We start from the raw sequence: 22,610 nt of genomic DNA on the forward strand, positions 1-22,610 counted from the left end.
CGGCGACACCGACGGTTGGCGCCCGGGTCTGTGGCGCATTTTTTCCCGGCCGGGAAATGACCCGGGTGAATATAATTAACATTCTTGGGATTCTTGTAACATACTGATTAATTTGTATATAAACATGCTATAATTTCCACTAGACATAACAATTTTAGTACCCAAATCAAATTAGTACAACAAAACTCCAGCTTTGCACTAAGGTCAATTATTTCTTTTAGTATGCTGTGTGCATGTAAATGGATGAAAATAAATGAAGAAATTGATGTAAATCTACCCAAAAATACAGTTCAAAAACTTTATATTATAAAATGTACTACAGTACTGTACACTAACGTACAACAATTTTTATCTCTCGAGCAAAATATATGACGTTAACATTCAAATTATTGGTTGTCTTGCAAGGATTCCAGCAATGCAAATTATAATCTCCTAACTTTAGTCTGAAATATTATGTAAGATAAAAACTGTAAGCCTAAAACCCTGGCTCAACAGATGGGGGAGAGAGTTAAGAGGAGATGTTTGACAGTTTGAGCCGAAGGTCTCTGTGAGTTTATTTAACAGTCCTACTAAGCTTCTCTCATTTTAAAATGCCAGTGAAATGACCTGGTACAATATAATTAACATTGCTGGGATTCTTGTAACATACTGATTAATTTGAATATAAACATGCTGTAATTTGCACCGGACATAACAATTTTTGTACCGTAATCAAATTAGTACAACAATGCTCCGGCTTTGCACCGAGGTCGTTTATTTCTTTTACGTTTCTTTTATTGTGGTGTCTGCATGTAAATGGATGAAAATAAATGAAGAAATTGATATAAATCTACCCAAAAATACAGTTGAAAAACTTTATATTATAAAATGTACTACAATTTTTATATCTTCAACAAAATACACTATATATAATGTTTATATTCAAATTATTGGCTGTCTTGCAAGGATTCCAGCTATGCAAATTGTAATCCCCTAACTTTAGTCTGAGATATTATATAAAATAAACACCTTAAAGCATAAAGTTATCACCAATGTTTTGTCTGGGAACACAAGGAGGGAGGTAGCCAGCGAGCAGGGGGGGGGGGAAGTGAGGTGACAATGTCTTTATTTATTTGAGATAAGATTTGACAGTTGGCGCTGAAGGCCCGAGTGTTTATTTATCATTACTTAAGAGTGACTAAGCTCTTCTCATAATTTGCCACCCAAACGACCTGGGTGAATATAACTTGTAAGATAGTATTTGAATATCTGTGTAAACAATCTATATTTGCCATAGAAATAACAATTTAAGTACCGTAATCGTTTAGTACACGTACAGTAAGGGTTTGCACTCGGGTCCATTGTTAACCGAGGGACCGCTGTAATTGCAGTATACTTATACTGTACAATATTGACTAAATTCACTAGATAACGTACATAACTAATGGTCGGTAAAACTTGTCAAGTCTCTCGGTATGAGTGGCACGTGTTAGTGCTCGAGTCTCCCGTCGTGGAAGTCCGTTTTCTCTCCCTTCGGGATGCCCGAGTCAATTTTCTCTTAATCTTAGAGTGCAGTGCACCAGAGACTTCGTTATTCCTCAGTAATGACACAGAATTTCAAATTGCAACCCCAATTGCAACTAGGGTTGCAATTGTTGAGGCAACTAGATATGTCCGATTACAGCAAATGTGTTATTGTCAATTTGTAGGTGAAAGATTTTATCCTCAATAGATGTAGGTTAACATTACACCTGGAGGAAAATGCTTACTAAAGCCTAAGGAATGATATTCCTTTAACACATAACATCTAGCCAGTACGGGAAGGATCGTCGTGTCTCCATCAGGGGGGTCTTGGAGTGGTGGTCCAGCAGGCATCACGGAAGTGTTTTTTCGAGGGGGGGGCACGGACGTACGGTCGGCCTTTCACATACGCGGGTTTAGCATTCACGGATTCGCAAATACGCGGATTGCCCCGCCAGAGGAATATTCTGTACATTGAAGTAATTGAAGTACAGTCGGCCCTTAACATTCGCGGGGGTTAGGTAACAGAGATACCCGTGAATGTTAAAAATCCGTGTACTATTGCTACCCCCCCCAAAAAAAAATCCCTGGCCCCCCCATGTCCTTATTTACCGTATATACCTGTGTGTAGTTTGAGTTTTTAAGACAAAATTATTTGGCAAAAATTGGGGGTCGACCTCTTAACGGGTAATAGTTTCGTTAGGTTGAAAAATATTTACCAGTAACTACCAGAAAACAATGGAAACGATGCACCAACACACCACCAGCTGTGAGTGTCGGTACAGTTGCCAGGGCAGATCTCTTGCGAGCCCAAAGTAGCCAAATCCATGGTATGGTAGCACAGGACGATGTAAAACAAAGTATTCATTCATTAAAGTTAACTCGTAGATACTGGACATAAATTTTTGTTCATTACATTTCAAGCATCAATCTTTGTTAATTAAATTTGAAACAAGAAAAAAACTACGATACTGGATTTTCATTAAAATATTACATCACAAGTATATTTTACCTTAACCGTGACTGAATGAATATATTCTCGGAAATAAATATGGAAATGTAATATTTTTGCTGGAATGACGTACATATTATAGTGGGAAGTGGGATAAAATCATGACGAAACACTTTCGCTTTCTTTCGTTGTTCAAAATATTTTACCGTAATCGCTTTTCGAATGGTTTTCAGTTAAAAAACTGTTGCATCACAAGTGAATTAGGATAGAATATTATTGTAATACAACAGTTTTTTAACTGAAAACCATTCGAAAAGCGATTACGGTAACATCTTTTGAACGAAAGAAAGCGAAAGTCATTGTTTTCGTCACGATTTTGTCCCACATTCCACTGTAATACTTACGTCATTTCAGCAAAAATATTTCATTTCTGTAACCGAAAACTATTAAAAAAACGAAGGTTAGGTGAAGTCTTTTGTTTTCGTCATGTATTTTATCCTATTTTACATTGAAATACATCACGTTTCAGCAAAATTACTATTTATTTCCAAGAATATATTCATTCAGGCACAGTTTAGGTAAAATATACGTGTGATGTAACATTTTTTTAATTGAAAACGATTCGAAAAACACGTACCCTCTAGCCCTGTTCAAGGAGAGGACTGGGAGAAGCTGTTTGGTGCTGCAGACGATGGCAAGGAAAATGATTTGGATGGATTTTAATGAAAATATTCAGAAATATGGTATCGTAGTATTTATTCAAGTCAATTAGGATAGAATATTATTGTAATACAACAGTAGTGACGATGTGGAGGAGGCGGAGGGATAGAGCGGGGAGGAGGTGACTGGCGGGAGCAGGGACGAGTGGAGATGCCAGCCAGTACATTACGGGTGTATTAATTGTTTTATAGCTATTTTTGCATTTTAATGTTAAATACTGTACATTACGTTTCAACAAAACTACCATTTATTTCTGAGAACATGGAAATGTAATATTTTTGCTGAAATGATGTACGTATTACAGTGGAAAGTGACGAAAGCAATGACTTTCGCTTTCTTTCGTTCAAAAGATGTTACCGTAATCGCTTTTCGAATGGTTTTCAGTTGTGGGATTATAAGGCTAATGATAGGATAGAATATTATTGTAATACAGTACGAGTACAACAGTTTTTAACTGAAAACCATTCGAAAAGCGATTACGGTAAAATATTTTGAACAACGAAAGAAAGCGAAAGTCTTTCGTCATGATTTTATCCCACTTCCTACTATAATATGTACGTCATTCCAGCAAAAATATTATATTTCCATATTTATTTCCGAGAATATATTCATTCAGTCACAGTTAAGGTAAAATATACTTGTGATGTAATATTTTAATGAAAATCCAGTATCGTAGTTTTCTCTTGTTTCAAATTTAATTAACAAAGATTGATGTTTCAAATGTAATGAACAAACATTTATGTCCAGTATCTATAAATTAACTTTAATAAATGATTACTTTGTTTTACATCGTCCTGTGCTACCATACCATGGATTTGGCTACTTTGGGCTCGCAAGAGATCTGCCCTGGCAACTGTACCGACACTCACAGCGGGTGGTGTGTTGGTGCATCGTTTCCATTGTTTACTGGTAGTTACTGGTAAATATTTTTCAACCTAACGAAACTATTACCCGTTTAGAGGTCGACCCCCAATTTTTGCCAAATAATTTGGTCTTAAAAACTCAAACTACACACAGGTATATACGGTAAATAAGGACATGGGGGGCCAGGGATTTTTTAGGGGGGGGGGGTAGCAATAGTACACGGAATTTTAACATTCACGGGTATCTCTGTTACCTAACCCCCGCGAATGTTAAGGGCCGACTGTATATGCTATCGGATGTTAACCGGCGCACGACTGTATGTGTTTTTGAAAGATGCAAATCCTCCGAGGATTCGCATCGCACGTAGCGCGAATTTGGATTGCGTGTCGTAAACGGACGCCGAGCCGGTCATTACCGGGATCGTACGTCAAATGAACCGAGGAATTATCGGAAAGACACAACGGGGAGAGAGGCGCTATTATTAGCCTTCGCGACGAGGGTACGCGCAACGCTCGAATAACTCGGCACAATGGGGCGAGCGAACCCTCGGGCATCGCGATGGGTTACCCGCCGCTAAACGACGGGCGACGCGCCGATTAAAATCTTATTTTGACGTTAAACCGACGCCATTTACGTATCGATAATATTTGGCAGATCCCATTTAGACCAATATATTGTATATTGCTGTACCTGTTCACTCTAATATCAACTACTATTTGCTCCGTCACTCCTCAAAAATCAGACGTGTCGTCGACGACTACATTGTGCATCTCGGTACGAATAAAACCGTCACTACGACGCGGTGGCGAAACGTATGCCCCGAGGTCCGTCTCGGTCTAGCTCGTGACGTTCCAAAACTCTTCCGTTTAATGTATATTCCGATATTATTGTAATCCTCGGTTGGGGCCTCGCTTCTAACCGGCACGATACATACATTAATATAGCTCAATGAATTTCTTGTTATAGTAAAGCATATACCGTACGGTCGTATGTCACACGAGGACGACTCCCTCGCTACCCGCCGTCTACGGATATTGCTCATATAGTGACCGGATGTACCTGTACCAACTTATGCTGATGCACTGGGGATCACAGCAAAGTATTTCATCTAGAGTTTCAAATTTTACCGCTAGAAAATTCAATCGATACTTTTTGGGGGACCGTACATAATTTGGGGGGAACTGTTTTCGTTGTAGAAAAGTATCTTGGCTTTTATAATGTGAGTCTATAGGAATAGTGATTCGATTTACCATAGGTTTTTATAAGACACAGTACTCTTATAAACTGGGGAATGCCTGTAGAACTTTCCTAACATTCAAAGTACCACAACAATATTAAATACAATACCACAGACTACTTGAGGTCCAGTAAACTTTATGTCCAGCCAACTTCATTCTAGTTCACATCAGGTCCACTGTAGGCAGTGATGGAGAAAGTGCCTGAAAATATTACTTAAGATAAAGTACTGCACTGTTGATATGTAAAAATTTAAACTATGTCCTGTAGTCTTCTTCAAAACTATGCAAATAAAAGTTTACTCAACTCAACTGATTCATATAAGTAGAAAAAAGTATTTAGAGTACCACAGCATTTATAGAGTATCATAATTAATAAACAATGACATTATGTTTTGAAAACGAAAGTTAAAGTTATTAATATACTGTACTGTACTTTAAAGAACCACGAAATAAACACACATTCAAAATTGGGTATGGGATGAAAAACGTGAATCTGGGCCATATTTTGGAAGTGCCGCGTACCGCCGACGCCAATGGGACGCGACCTTACGCACAAACATTTACATAAATGCCCACTTTTATAGGATTACTGTACAAGTGTACTGAAATACAAGTACAGGTTGTACCTCTCCGGTCCGGCAACCACGGGACCCGACCGGTGCCGGACGCCGGAAATTTCCCGACCGTGGAAATTCGCCCTCTTCCTGGACAGATAGTGACTTCTGTTTACACTTGGAAGCACTAGCACCACTTTCTCTGCTTCGTGGTCTCTTTGAAGACATATTGAAGGGTTAAATGTCGTACAGTACCTTCTCAAATTTCGCGAGTTTTTAATTCGGACGCTTTATTTGAACGCTATCGTGCTTCCACATTATTTAAAACTTTGGACGGCGGAAACCCCAAAATTTCTCGACGGTCGGAAATCGGCCCGGCCGACGCTCGGACGACGCAGTACCATCGCGGTAAACGGGCGCTATTTTATGTAAAATTTAAAGATTCGCTATTATTTATTACTGGAAAGTCTTTTGGATTGAATTAATGTTAGTGTGTGCAAAATGAGCAATACAATTCATTAATAATACGCTCAATATTAAAACGCGAGGAAATGAGACGGCACCGTTTTCGTCGATTACAAAACCGGTGACTGACTGGTTCTACGTATAAAACTGAAGAAAATAAGACCCTGGTTGTAGCTGTAGAAAAATTAATATGGTTCTTTTAAGTAATGTTAATACATGGAACAATAGAAGTAGCTAACGATAATGGTAAAGAAAAACAGAGATCGCGTATGCGAGTGCGCACGCGTGAAAACGTATCGTCATTACTTTACGTAAGAATGTGAAAGCAACACTTATTTACTGTTCATATATATTTTAATTAATGTTTCTGAATTTGTTTTTATTGAATTAATGTTTGTGTGTGCAAAATTAACAATACAATTTATTACTAATACGTGTAATATTAAAACGCGCGACGAGACGAGACGGCTGCCGGCATTGTTTTTGTTAAAGCTTACAAAAACGGTGACAGATTGGTTCTACATATAAAACTGAAGAAAATAAGACCCTGATTGTAGCTGTAGTAAAATTAATGTAAAAAAATTAATATGCTTGTTTGAAGTAATGTTATTCAATGTTAATAAATGGAACAATATAAGTAGCTAACCATCAATGGTAAAAAAAAAAGTGAAACTGAGCGTATGTAAGTGCGCACACGTGAAAACATGTCGTCGTTACTCTACTTAAGAATATGAAAGCAACACTTATTTACTGCTAGAATATATATTGAAGGGTTAAATGTTATGCTCTGTATAGACAAGCACAGAGAGAGAGCTGCCGGATGTAAACAAACCTTAATTTCCCCCGGCTTTGTCGTTGTTGTTTTTTTACGGGGATTAGCCCACCCGGGCATAGGTCACTGACCCACATTGGGGCCTGAGGGGCAAAAATTTAATACTCCTGTAATAATAATAATAATAATAATAATAATCAAGATTAAAAAAAAAAAAAAGCTGCCTATCTACCTATTGGACAAACTAAAATCGTTCCGGATCACAGAATGCCGGACTAGAGAGGTACAACCTGTACTCTAATACACTCGGCTCGTACGCCCAATGACACGACGTGAAGTGACGACGTCGGTATTACCTCCCAGCGGGCGCCTCGCTTTGCCGCTAACGGGCGCCAGCGTAGGACCGACGGGTCTGTACGGTCGTGAGTTCACTTGTCGTACCGCAGATGTGTTGTTGGTCCTTGAAGTTTCCTGGAAATGTGACCATTAGCTATATAATACACAACACTGTAAAACTATTATATTATAGGCAGGGATTATTTGACCAGTACTCGGCACAATAACCGCCGGTTATTTGACCGAGATCTAAAATAAAACTAAATACTTTTGCCCACAAAAACTTCTACAATTAAATAATACCATAATGTAATGACTTGTTTAATGCCCACAATCAACCCGAATACAATCCCATTAAAATCGTATACGTGCGATCCCCGCAGTTCCCGGTCAAATAGCCGACGGTTATTTGGCCCAGAATCATGGTCAAATAACAACTTCGTACACTTATAATAGAGGCACTTGTTTGTTTAATACCACATGGAGGAACTGATTACTCAAATCGGTTAGGTTAGGTTGAAATTGGGTTTTTCCAATAGTTTTTGATGTGTTTAGAATGAGTCTGACCTTCCGAAAGTAGGCGCTTCGCCGAAACTACAATTTTCCGTGTTTTGATTTTGTTTTGTTTTTTCTAATAGATACGTGTGACCTTTATTTCCTTTAACACTAGAAACAACAACAATCATTCTTCCAAACTGAATTAAACAAAATTGAAAACCCTACCTAACCTTTTGTGGCGGACGCACAAAAACCGAATCGGCACACCCGGATTCTTACGCGACATGTCGCGGTTACATTTTGTGGACGTAACCAAAATACGACGAAGCTACGACAATATTGACGGATTCTTATCGTGCTGCCGAGAGAGGCACAATTTTATGGATTTATTATTTAAATCTCATAGACTAATCAGAGGACAGTAAATTTATTATGATATTTACAGGAGCAAAACTTTTTCTAGATATATTTAAGCCTTCTCGTGACCTAAACGCTGAAGACTTAGAACCCACTCCACAGACAAAACATTAAAACACAAAACAAAAACATTAAAGAAATAACTTTTTCTCTGTTATCATTATTAAATACAGCTACTCCCTCGACTTACTTAATCTACTCGACATAATGCACGGAGCGCCATTTTTGGTCCGGTAAACACAGCTGTGAGTGCTAGCGCCCAAATTTGGGATGTTTTCGAGCTTATTACATTAACTGAAGGATATATAGACTTACCTACTTGTGTATAAGGACCCGAGGATAAGATAAGTATCGTCAAGCAACTTTAGTGTTGGGAACTTACTGTTTACCTTACAAAAATAACTGCTCGGGGTCCCATCACTCCTGGCTGGGTGTTGTGGGATGTCAACATTGCCCCACGGAAAGTGAATTTTCGCTTAAGAACTCTACATGGAAGAGTAAAGAAAAGATAGTATTGGACGAAGTTCTTGAAGACCTTGAGTTGAGTAGTGATGAGTCTAATAAGAGTGATGAAGCACAAGGGAAGTTCGAAAGTGAGAAAATACAGCTACAACAAGAGGTAGTGAATAAGAAAGAAAATTCTAAAACAATGAGGGAGACAAGCTGGCATGAGGACAGTGAAAGCAAAGAAGTGAGAGAGGAGAAGAGACAAAATCATCTAGGACAAAAAACGTGTGTGGGTGGTAATAATAATGGAAATAACAGAAAGGAGATAGTGGAGAATGGATCAAGAACAGAGCAAAGTATGGAATTTGAAGGAAGCAGACAAGAACACACACAAGGTGAAGTTGGTCGTGTCAGGAAGAGATTAATTTTTCCAGTCATGCCCGATGACCTTCCTTGAAAAATTAAAATGGGCAGTACAACTAGGACGGGAGCATCGCAGCTTTGAGCCTCTTTTGAAAGAAGGTACACACAAGCCTTATCTTACAGTGGGGACCATGGAGGCTGTGGAAATGTTGACAACTGTTGGGTACAAGGGATTACTGATGGTTTTGCCAGAGGAGAGCGACATACTACTTACAAAGGTTATAATCTTCAGGTACCCTGTAATACTAGATCCAGAATACTTATTGGATGACGAAAGATTTGTTTGGGTCAAGAGACATTTAATAAGGGGCGAAGAGAGAAGCCAGGTGATTGCTCTAATGAGAGGAAAGGTTCCAGAGAAAGTGTTCATCACAGGAGCAGGGTATAGGAAGGTGGCACTATATGTGGAGGGACCAATAATGTGTCTCAAGTGTTGCAGATGGGGACATAAGGCCTGGAGCTGTCAACTGGACCCACGTTGAAGATTCTGTGGGAAGAGGCACGAATGTAGCAACTGTAAGGACAAGATCAAAGCAGGAGAGAAAGTGAAGCCTTGTTGTTGTAATTGTGGTAAAACTCACAATGCTAGTTCAATTGCATACGAGATGAGGCCACGTATGAGAAGTGACCAACAAAGGAATTATTCAGAGAACACTGAAGAAGTACGCTGTGGTTTGACAGTGACAAGACAGCAGGAGAACACACAGACAGTGATCCCTGAGAATGCCTGGCATGAAGATTCAAGAAGGATAAGGACTGCGCTTGCGGCCGGAAGAGTTGTTGATGCCAGGAACAAACAGAGTAATAAACAAGTAGCAAGTGAGAGTAGTGGTGCAGCCCTCCAGGTTAGTGATAAAACTGTGCAAGAAATTCTGGGAGAAGAGGTGCTTAAGATGTTTCAGCTTTTGCAAAAGGGCCAGAAAAATAGGGTATGATAGGAGAAAAGACTTGATACAGTGATAAATAAAGAAAGGGAAAACAAAGCTGTGAATATTGTAGAATTAGAAGGGAAAGAGGAAAGTGAAGAGCTCAAGCTTTTGAAAAATTCAGTGCTTAAAATAAGTATTACAGGGAAGGAGAGGAAAATAAAGGATTGTGTAGTGCAGGGAACAACAACTGAAAGTTTTAAAAATGTGTTGGTAAAGTGTAAAGATGCTGATAAAGAAAAACTTTTGAGGAAATGGGAATCTGTGCAGGAGGATTGGGCCTTCTTAAAGAATCTGATTGGAAAGGATATAAAATGTGTAAATATTAATCCTGGATCTAGCTAGCCTTAAGACGTCTTTAAGGTGGCGAGATTAGAATCCCAGGGCGAGATTCCTTGGCAGACGCCACGGCCCACCGCCACAGTCAACTTTTCCTGGGCCAGGCGCTCCGAGCTAGCGAGCGAGCCTGTAAACAACTCTGGCCTACTGACTCCGTCATATGATCATGGTCTACCCACTGTTCTTGGTTATATGTATGGAGCCGTATTAATATCCATGCTTAGGGATGACTAGCAGAAATATAGTCATCCCAGGTTAAGTATTGAACCACTGAATGAGAGTTCAAGGTACCAGGTTGTTCCTTGCAAACTAACAGGAGGTATTGTATGTTACTATAATTGTGGAGTTAGTCCAATGTGTTATGTATTCATCTGTAGTACCCATGAAAGAATAACCTGAGAGTATGAGGTTCTAACCACGAATTGAGAAGGTAATTTGTTCCTTGTTAAAGTAAGACCTGTGGGTCCAGGGTTATTGACAGTGTGTAAGCATTGCTAAATCTTACTTGTCACAGAAATACTACAACAGTATCCAATAAAGTAATGAATATTTGGAGGTGTTTAATGAGGTAATAAGTTCTTGAAGTGTTTGATGACTTAATAAGTTAATTTCGGTTCTGTTTAGCCTGAGTGAATCTAAGATGCATCTTCTCCACTCACTGTATTAATAAATATTGAGTTAGTAATCTGAGTATCACCACTCTACTCCTTCTAAACATTGGTTCCCAGAAAATAATACTTACTCACGTGCCTATACATCTACCACACTACCCAAAACCCTTCCATGAGTTCTGTTATATAATGAAAAGTCTGGGTGGTGGCAGCTACCCCTTGTAAGTATAAAAAGTGTTATACAAAGAATAACATGGTTCCCCAGACTAACCCATGTATAAGAAAGACATAAAACAAAGTATACTTCAGAAAGGTAAGAACATTGAAACTGAAAATACAATTTATATGAAAGGAAATGAAAAGAAAGAACCTTGACTTGGAAAACATAAGTGGAGAAGCATAAGAGTTACTTATATAAGAACATATAAGAATATAAGGTATATAGAGGTAAAGAACATATAAGAATAAATATATATGTAAAGAATGGAAGGAGAATAAGTATATTAAACAGGGTACTCATTGGAGGAATGCTACATAGAACAAATAAGTATATGAGTAAATAGAATACTAACAGAAAACAGTAGCTGGATGGTAAATTATTGAAAAGAGAAAACGCGGCCCGTTACAGGGACAGGAAAGGCGACCTGCTTAAACTGTCTGGATATAAGGGATTTCATCTCTATTCGGGTAAAGGTATAAGAGGGGTCTCAACATACATTAAGAATTCCATACCAGCAGAACTAGTTGGAAACCCGAGTAGAGTACAAGGAATAGAAAGTGTCTGTATAAAGTTATATTTGAAGGAAGGAGAACTGAACATAGCAAATTTGTATATTTCTGGATGCTGTTTTGACCTCAACTTCTTACCAGATTGCATGTTTTTGGACTCAACTTTGGCTGTAAGAGATTTTAATGCTCAACATCCAAGACTCGAAACAATGGGGAGAATTAATAGAAATGGTATAAAATTTTGGCAATTTTTACAAGATCACCCAGATTCTTACTTGTTAGGAAATAAGGAAGTGACTCATATTAAAGGAGGAAGGTTAGACTATGCTTGCATGATAAGCAGTCAGGGAGTCCAGGGAGAATGTGAGATAATAAGGGAGCTAGTCAGTGACCATTTTGTTGTGTATGTTCAATTACCATTAGGGAAGAGACAGGTGAGATATAGGAGGGAGAGATTGAAACTAAACAAGGATGACACAGAAGTGTTTACCCAAAATATAGAGAAATGGTACAGAAATTATACACCAGTCTGTATGGATAGCTTTTATAATGACTTAGTTGGGGAGATAGAAATATATTTGACTAAGTCAACACAGAAAAAAATAAATGATAAGAGACATGGGGCTAGGAAACACTGCTATACCAATGACAAAATGTTGAAGGGATGGACACAAATGTTAAGGGCAGCACATAAAGATTGGGAAAAGAATGGTAGAAGAGAAGAAGATAGGGAAATCTTCATGGATATAGCCAAAATATGTGGGCAGGCTAGGAAGGAGGCAAGGGAGAAATATTGGCAAGATTTTGCACAGCACATTGGGGAGAGTAAAAATCTCAAAGAAATATGGCAGGATATTAACAAAATTAGAGGAAAAAGGAGTAATTTTATTAGCCATCCTCATCCAGAGGAAGAAGCTAATAAACTGGTTGACAAATGGGCTAAAGCTGCTAGTGTTGCCTCCCTGCCTAACAGGACAATAGAAGCATTAGATGAGTGGCAAAATGAAAGAAAAAGATTTATTTCATCAGCTCTAAATATTTGTGATGTAACATGTGTAGATATTACTCAAGATGAGTTATTAAATGCTGTTAAAAAAGGAAAATCTACAGCACCAGGCGAAGATGGTGTGACATATGAAATTTTGAACTGCTTAGTTGGTATGGAAAATAGTCCATTATTAGATTTATTCAACATGAGCTATGCAGAGGGTAGATTACCAACAGAATGGAAGAAAGCGATAGTTATTCCTTTCCCTAAGGCAACTGGTGGATACAGGCCAGTGTCTTTAACATCTTGTTTTTCCAAGATGATGGAGAGAGTATTATTAAATAGGCTTGTATATATTGTGGGGAAAATCTATCTTGTAATTTATTTGTTTTTTTGGAAGGGAAATGTACTTCAGACTGTGTTATAAAATGTTTATCAAATGATGCAGACAGATGTAGAGTTTTTGTGGATTTACAAGGAGCATTTGATAAAGCTCACAGTGAAGTAGTTATGAGTGAACTGGCTGCTCTAGGGGTATCAGGAAAGTTGTTACACTGGATAGGTGACTACTTGCATGGAAGGAGAATCTGTGTATGGTATCAGGGATGTTTGTCTGAGGAAAGAGCACTTGAACTAGGCACTCCCCAAGGGGGAGTATTGAGTCCAATGTTATTTAATGTGTTAATGAACAAGATAGCCTCACACAAATATCCCAAAGGAGTTGTAACCATCATTTATGCAGATGACATCTTATTTCAAGGAAACTCTGTAAAAAATTTGCAGATTGCATTAAATGATTTTAGTGTTCTTTCTCAAAAGATGGGCTTAGTTATGAATGAAGAAAAAACCAAGTGTGAATGTAAAGGAAGAGGAACTGAATCCGTTTTTCTAAATGGAAAAATTGTTGAGAAAGTGTCAAAGTATAAATATTTAGGAATGTATATTGGCTTTACTAGTGAAAGTAAAGAGGCAGAAATATATCATGTCCTCACTCAATGTAGAGCAAGATTACAGCCCTTGAAGGCTCTAGCATGTTGTGGTAAAGGTGCTGGGGCACCCATACTGAGAATGATGTATATTTCTACCATCAGATCACTTATAGACTATGCAGCACCTGTCCTCTCTTGTACTGGTGAAGGAAGGCTACGGAAGCTTGAGATCATGCAAAATGAAGCAATGAGAATAATTTTAGGGTGTCAAAAGAATGCAATGATTGAGATAATGAAAATGGAACTAAGGTTACAGAGCATTTCACAGAGGGTCAATGAAATTAATACAGTTGCAGCAGTTCGATTAATGAGAGGGAACAGTGGGGGTAAATTTGTACAAGATATAAATGATGGTTTACAAAATAAAAGGACCTTCTGCAGGCAAGGCAAGAGAGGATACATGAATGGATTAGTAAATATTATTAAAAAATGTAATCTGGCAGATTGGTGTACAGCTGTTCAGAAAAGTTGTATGAATCCACCCTGGGAAGAACGAGAAATAGAGTTAGACGTAGTGCCTCTCACAATGAAGAAATCATTACATGAACCAGGACAGTTGAGGGCTTTATATGGGAATAAGATTAGTAATTTGCCTAAAATAAACACATTGCATGTATATTGTGACGGTTCAGTTATGTCGAGATGGTGAGATGGTTGTTGGGATAGTAGGGCAGCTTTGGATTCTTTGAACAGTGGGAGTCCAGTCTTTGGACACATTATTGGTTCATGTAGAAAATTAGTAAATACAATACGGAAAAATGGCCATAATGTTCAATTTGTATGGGTCCCTTCACATGTGGGGATTGGTCTTAATGTTGTCAAATTATGTATTTTTGAATGCAGACATTAGTGATTGCGCTGTGTACCGACAACATTTTCATTTGTAATTCCCTTTAAAATGGCCGGCAAGCGTAAGATTGAGAGTTTCGTGGTGCCGAGAAGAAAATGAGACGCCCATCTATGTACAGTATTATTTTCCCATTTTCGACTTGCGACCCGGTCGCCGGTCCCTGACCCCGTCGTAAGTCGGGGACCGACTGTACCGGAATGTGCTGGGTATATACGGTATAGCTCTACTGTATATCATTATCTACAAGAGTTAAGTCGGACTCGCGAACGAGCCTCGGGAGCTCGACTCGTCTGTCGGTCGAAGAGCTCCTATACGGTATTGGCTTATAATCGACGAGTACGGTCACCCCAAAATAATATCTTTAGCCACGGGGTCGACGTGCTTCGAGGCTATTCGACCAATGTTACACGACCCGTTTCAGAACTGTTGCCAACTCTACGTCTACACCTCTGAGCACGAATGAGCATACGTATGTTTTTGAGAGATGCGAATCCTCCGAGGCTTCCGATCGCACGTCAAGCGAATTGAGATTGCGTGTCGTAAATGGACGCCGACGCCGTGCCGGTCATTAATGGGATCTCACGTCAAACGAACCGAGGAATTATCGGAAAGACGCAACGGGGCGAGCGAACCCGCGGTATCGCGATGGATCAGCCGCCACGAAAAGACCGGCGACGCGCCGATTTAAATTCTTATCGTGACGTTAAACCGACACTATTTACGAATCAATAATATTTGGCAGATCCCAATTAGACCAATATACTGTATATTGCTGTAGCTGTTCACTCTAATATCAACTACTATTTCCTTGGTCACCTCTCATAAATCATACGTGTCGTCGACGACTATATTCTGCAGCTCGGTACGAATGAAACCGTCACTACGACACGGTGAAATGTTCGCCTCGAGGTCCGTCTCGGTTGTGATCCGAAACTCTTCCATTTAAAGTATATTTCCATGTTATTGTAATCCTCAGTCAGGGGCTTCTTTACATATGCCTTGCTTCTACCCAGCACGATACATACGTTAATATAGCTTAATGGATTTCTTGTTATAGTAAAGCATATACTGTACGGTTGTATGTCACGCGAGGATGACTCCCTCTCTCGCTACCCGCCGTCTATGGCTGTTGCTCATATAGTGACCGGATGTACCTGTACCAATTTATGCTGATGCACTGGAGATCACATCAAAGTCTTTCACCCAGCATTTCAAATTTTACCGCTAGAAAATCTATCAATACTTTTTGGAGACTACATAATTGGGGGGGGAACCTTTTTCATTGAAGAAAAGTATCTTGGCTTTTATAATGTGAGTCTATAGGAATATTGATTCGATTTACCATAGGTTTTTATAAGACACAGTACTCTTTCAAACTGGGGAATGCCTGTACAACTTTCCTAACATTCAAAGTACCACAACAATATTAAATACAATACCACAGACTACTTGAGGTCCAGTTAGCTTCAGGTCCACTTCACTGCAGGTCCAGCCAACTTCATTCTAGTTCACATCAGGTCCACTTTAGGCAGTGATGGAGAAAGTACCTGAAAATATTACTTAAGATAAAGTACTGCACTGTTGATATGCAAACATTTAAACTATGTACTAAGTACTGTAGTCTTCTTCAAAACTATGCAAATAAAAGTTTCATAAACTGAATTGAAACATACAGGCAGAAAAAGTAGTACAGCATTTGTAAAGAATCATAATTAATAAACAATGACATTATGTTTTGAAAACGAAGCTAAAAGTTATTAATATACTGCACTGTACTTTAAAGAATAACGAAATAAACACACATTCAAAATTTGGTTTGGGATGAAAAACGTGAATCTGGGCCACAATTTTGAGAGGTCCCGTACCACCGACACCAATGGGAAGTGACTTTAGACACAATCATTTACATAAATGTCCACTTTTATAGGATTACTGTACAAGTGCACTTAAATACAAGTCCTCTAATACGCTCGGCTCGTACGCCCGACGACACGACGCGAAGTGACGACGTCGGTCTTACCTCCGGCGGGTCGGCGGCGGCGTTTCTCCGTTTGCCGTTAACGGCGTCGTGTGCGAGACCGGACGGGTCTGTACGGTCGAGTCTCCACTTGTCGTACCGAGATGTGTTGTTGGTCCTTAAAGCTTCCTGGAAATGTAACAGATACCTATATAATACACAACACTGTAAAACTATTATATTATAGGCAGGGATTATTTGACCAGTACTCGGCACAATAACCGCCGGTTATTTGACAAAGATCTAAAATAAAACTAAATCCTTTTGTCAACAGAAATTATACAATTAAATAATACCATAATGGAATGACTTGTTTAATGCCCCCAACCATCCCGACTACAATCCCACACGATCCCCGCAGGTCCCGGTCAAATAGCCGACGGTCATTTGGCCCAGAATCCGGGTCAAATAACAACTTTGTATTAAAAATAAACATTACTCAATAGTTTAACACCACATGGAGAAACCGATTACTCAAATAGGTTACGTAAAGTTGAAATTATCTTTTTCCAACGGTTTTTATGGATATTTTGAACGATTATGACTTTTGGAAAATAGATGCACGGCCAAAATGATAATTTTACCAGTATTTATTTGGATTTTTTCTAATAAATTTATATGATCTTAATTTCCTTACACTAACAAAAACAATGAATCTTCCAAAAAAAGTTACTTTCAACATGAAGGGTTAAAAAAAAACATTGAAAACCCTACCTAACCTAATCTAATCTAAACTACCTAACTTCTTGCGATGGACGAGCAAAAATTTAATCGGCATACCCGGTTTCGTACAGTCCAATAGCGTCTACATTTCGTGGACGTGACCGACACAGAACGAAACTGCGACGTTATTGACGGATTCTTTTCGTGCTTCCGGGAGAAACGCACAATTTTGAGGGATTTATTATTTAAATCTCTCTCGCTCGAATTTCACATAATCTGCTGTGACCAAACAGAGGACAGTGCAAATCTATTGTGATATTTACGCAGGAGCTTAAACTTTTTTTTCTAGATATATTTAAGCCTCCTTCGTGACCTAAACGTTGAAGACGAGAACCGACTCACAGACAAAACATTAAAACACAAAAACAAAACATTAAAGAAATAACTTTTTCTGTTATCACTAGTTAAATACAGCTACTCCTCGACTTACGACCTACTCGACCTACGACCGCCTCGGTCGTACCAAAATTTTGTCAAATTACCTATTTTCGAGTCCCGACGTGAGTGATTGCACTGTGTACCGACAAAATTTTTGTTTGTAATTCCCTTTAAAATGGCTGGCAAACGTAAGAGTGAGAGTTCTCGTTGTGCCGAGAAGAAGAATTGACACCCGTTTTAGATTTTCTATGTACGGTATTATTTTCGACTTGCGACCCGGTTGCCGGTCCCTGACCCCGTCGTCAGTCGGGGACCGACTGTACCGTAATGTGCTGGGTATATACGGTATAGCTCTACTGTATATCATTATCTACAAGAGTTAAGTCGGACTCGCGAACGAGCCTCGGGAGCTCGACTCGTCCGTCTGTCGAGAAGCTCCTGTATTGGCTTATAATCGACGTGTACGGTCACCCAAAAATAATATCTTTAGCCACGGGGTCGACGTGATTCGACCAATGTTACACGACCCGTTTCAGAACTGTTGCTAACTCTACGTCTACACCTCTGAGCATACGTATGTTTTTGAGAGATGCGAATCCTCCGAGGCTTCCGATCGCACGTCAAGCGAATTGAGATTGCGTGTCGTAAATGGACGCCGACGCCGTGCCGGTCATTAATGGGATCTTACGTCAAACGAACCGAGGAATTATCGGAAAGACGCAACGGGGCGAGCGAACCCGCTGTATCGCGATGGGTCAGCCGCCACGAAACGACCGGCGACGCCCCGATTTAAATTCTTATTGTGACGTTAAACCGACACTATTTACGAATCAATAATATTTGGCAGATCCCAATTAGACCGATATACTGTATATTGCTGTAGCTGTTCACTCTAATATCAACTACTATTTCCTTGGTCACCTCTCATAAATCATACGTGTCGTCGACGACTATATTCTGCAACTCGGTACGAATGAAACCGTCACTACGACACGGTGAAATGTTCGCCTCGGTTGTGATCCGAAACTCTTCCATTTAAAGTATATTTCCATGTTATTGTAATCCTCAGTCAGGGGCTTCTTTACATATGCCTTGCTTCTACCCAGCACGATACATACATTAATATAGCTTAATGGAGTTTTTGTTATAGTAAAGCATATACTGTACGGTTGTATGTCACGCGAGGATGACTCCCTCTCTCGCTACCCGCCGTCTATGGCTGTTGCTCATATAGTGACCGGATGTACCTGTACCAATTTATGCTGATGCACTGGAGATCAAATCAAAGTCTTTCACCCAGCGTTTCAAATTTTACCGCTAGAAAATCTATCAATACTTTTTGGGGGGGGGGAGCTTTTTTCATTGAAGAAAAGTATCTTGGCTTTTATAATGCGAGTCTATAGGAATATTGATTCGATTTACCATAGGTTTTTATAAGACACAGTACTCTTACAAACTGGGGAATGCCTGTAGAACTTTCCTAACATTCAAAGTACCACAACAATATTAAATACAATACCACAGACTACTTGAGGTCCAGTAAATTTCATGTCCAGCCAACTTCATTCTAGTTCACATCAGGTCCACTGTAGGCAGTGTTGGAGAAAGTGCCTGAAAATATTACTTAAGATAAAGTACTGCACTGTTGATATGTAAAAATTTAAACTATGTCCTGTAGTCTTCTTCAAAACTATGCAAATAAAAGTTTACTCAACTCAACTGATTCATATAAGTAGAAAAAAGTATTTAGAGTACCACAGCATATATAGAGTATCATAATTAATAAACAATGACATTATGTTTTGAAAACGAAACTTAAAGTTATTAATATACTGTACTGTACTTTAAAGAAACACGAAATAAACACACATTCAAAATTGGGTATGGGATGGAAAACGTGAATCTGGGTCATATTTTGGAAGTGTCGCGTACCGCCGACGCCAATGGGACGCGACTTTACGCACAAACATTTACATAAATGCCCACTTTTATAGGATTACTGTACAAGTGTACTGAAATACAAGTACAGGTTGTACCTCTCCGGTCCGGCAACCACGGGACCCGACCGGTGTCGGACGCCGGAAATTTCCCGACCGTGGAAATTCGCCCTCTTCCTGGACAGATAGTGACTTCTGTTTACACTTGGAAGCACTAGCACCACTTTCTCTGCTTCGTGGTCTCTTTGAAGACATATTGAAGGGTTAAATGTCGTACAGTACCTTCTCAAATTTCGCGAGTTTTTAATTCGACGTTTTCTATTTGAACGCACAAAAAAAACCGACACATTTAAAACTTTTGACGGCGGAAACTCAAATTTCGACGGTTTGAATGGCCCGCCGACGTTCGGACGACGTGCACGATCGTGTAAACGGCGTTATTTCTCTTATGTACGAAAGATTCATTATTATTTATTACTGAAAGTCTTTTGGATTGAATTAATGTTAGTGTGTGCAAAATGAGCAATACAATTCATTAATAATACGCTCAATATTAAAACGCGAGGAAATGAGACGGCACCGTTTTCGTCGATTACAAAACCGGTGACTGACTGGTTCTACGTATAAAACTGAAGAAAATAAGACCCCGGTTGTAGCTGTAGAAAAATTAATATGGTTCTTTTAAGTAATGTTAATAAATGGAACAATAGAAGTAGCTAACGATAATGGTAAAGAAAAACAGAGATCGCGTATGCGAGTGCGCACGCGGGAAAACGTATCGTCATTACTTTACGTAAGAATGTGAAAGCAACACTTATTTACTGTTCATATATATTTTAATTAATGTTTCTGAATTTGTTTTTATTGAATTAATGTTTGTGTGTGCAAAATTAACAATACAATTTATTACTAATACGTGTAATATTAAAACGCGCGACGAGACGAGACGGCTGCCGGCATTGTTTTTGTTAAAGCTTACAAAACCGGTGACAGATTGGTTCTACATATAAAACTGAAGAAAATTAGACCCTGATTGTAGCTGTAGTAAAATTAATGTAAAAAAATTAATATGCTTGTTTGAAGTAATGTTATTTAATGTTTATAAATGGAACAATATAAGTAGCTAACCATCAATGGTAAAAAAAAGTGAAACTGCGCGTATGTAAGTGCGCACACGTGAAAACATGTCGTCGTTACTCTACTTAAGAATATGAAAGCAACACTTATTTACTGCTAGAATATATATTGAAGGGTTAAATGTTGTGCTCTGCATAGACAAGCACAGAGAGAGAGCTGCCGGATGTAAACAAACCTTAATTTCCCCCGGCTTTGTCGTTGTTGTTTTTTTACGGGGATTAGCCCACCCGGGCATAGGTCACTGACCCACATTGGGGCCTGAGGGGCAAAAATTTAATACTCCTGTAATAATAATAATAATAATAATAATAATCAAGATTAAAAAAAAAAAAAAGCTGCCTATCTACCTATTGGACAAACTAAAATCGTTCCGGATCACAGAATGCCGGACTAGAGAGGTACAACCTGTACTCTAATACACTCGGCTCGTACGCCCAATGACACGACATGAAGTGACGACGTCGGTATTACCTCCCAGCGGCGTTTCTCCGTTTGCCGTTAACGGCGTCGTGTGCGAGACCGGACGGGTCTGTACGGTCGAGTCTCGACTTGTCGTACCGAGATGTGTTGTTGGTCCTTGAAGCTTCCTGGAAATGTGACCAATAGCTATATAATACACAACACTGTAAAACTATTATATTATAGGCAGGGATTATTTGACCGGTACTCGGCACAATAACCGCCGCTTATTTGACAGAGATCTAAAATAAAACTAAATCCTTTTGTCAACAGAAATTATACAATTAAATAATACCATAATGTAATGACTTGTTTAATGCCCCCAACCATCCCGACTACAATCCTATATGATCCCCGCAGGTCCCGGTCAAATGGCCGACGGTTATTTGGCCCAGAATCGTGGTCAAATAACATCTTCGTACACTTATAATAAAGGCACTTGTTTGTTTAGTACCACGTGGAGAAACTGATTACTCAAATAGGTTAGGTTAGGTTGAAATAATCTTGTTCCAATGGTTTTTGATGTATTTTCAACTTTTATGACCTTCGGAAAATAGCTGCACGGCCAAAACGATAGTTTTACAAGTTTTTATTTGGATTTTTTCTAATAAATAAATATGATCTTAATTTCCTTACACTAACAAAAACAATGAATCTTCCAAAGTGAGTTAGACTTTCAACATGAAGGGTTAAAAAAACAACATTGAAAACCCTACCTAACCTAATCTAAACTACCTAACTTCTTGCGATGGACCAACAAAAACCGAATCGGCATACCCGGTTTCGTACGCGTCCAATAGTGTTTACATTTCGTGGACGCGACCGACGTAGAACGAAACTGCGACGATCTCGACGGATTCTTATCGTGCTGCCGGGAGAGAGGCACAATTTTGCGGGATTTATTATTTAAATCTCTCTGCTGTGACCAATCAGAGGACAGTGCAAATTTATTATGATATTTACACAGGAGCAAAAACTTTTTTTCTAGATATATTTAAGCCTCCTTCGTGACCTAAACGTTGAAGACGAGAACCGACTCACAGACAAAACATTAAAACACAAAAACAAAACATTAAAGAAATAACTTTTTCTGTTATCATTAGTTAAATACAGCTACTCCTCGACTTACGACCTACTCAACATACGACGGAGCGGCCATTTTTTTGGTCCGGTAAACACAGCTGTGAGCGCTAGCTCCCAAATTTGGGATGTTTTCGAGCTTATTACATTAACTGAAGGATATATAGACTTACCTACTTGTGTATAAGGACCCGAGGATAAGATAAGTATCGTCAAGCAACTTTAGTGTTGGGAACTTACTGTTTACCTTACAAAAATAAC

At 39.0% G+C, this 22,610-nt stretch overlaps 1 long non-coding RNA gene across 7 annotated transcripts in view; it reads right to left on the reverse strand.

Moving 5' to 3' along the window:
• LOC121859787 overlaps positions 1-22,277 on the reverse strand; it is a 29,704-nt gene extending 7,427 nt beyond the window's left edge. For 3 of the 7 annotated variants that reach the window (XR_006087718.1, XR_006087717.1, XR_006087716.1), the window contains exons 1-4: positions 21,282-22,277; positions 19,256-19,347; positions 16,639-16,764; positions 16,058-16,165 (exon numbers count right to left, since the gene is read on the reverse strand). This is a non-coding gene — a long non-coding RNA (uncharacterized LOC121859787). Of the gene's footprint in view, positions 1-5,440; positions 5,476-8,782; positions 8,802-14,546; positions 16,166-16,638; positions 16,765-19,255; positions 19,348-21,281 lie in introns of those variants that run through there. The other 4 variants (XR_006087719.1, XR_006087720.1, XR_006087721.1 and 1 more) reach the window with 4 other exon arrangements.
• Positions 22,278-22,610: the final 333 nt, after the last annotated feature.

This window comes from Homarus americanus, unplaced genomic scaffold (assembly GCF_018991925.1).
Source record: "Homarus americanus isolate GMGI-L3 unplaced genomic scaffold, GMGI_Hamer_2.0 scaffold37833, whole genome shotgun sequence".
NCBI lineage: Eukaryota > Metazoa > Arthropoda > Malacostraca > Decapoda > Nephropidae > Homarus > Homarus americanus.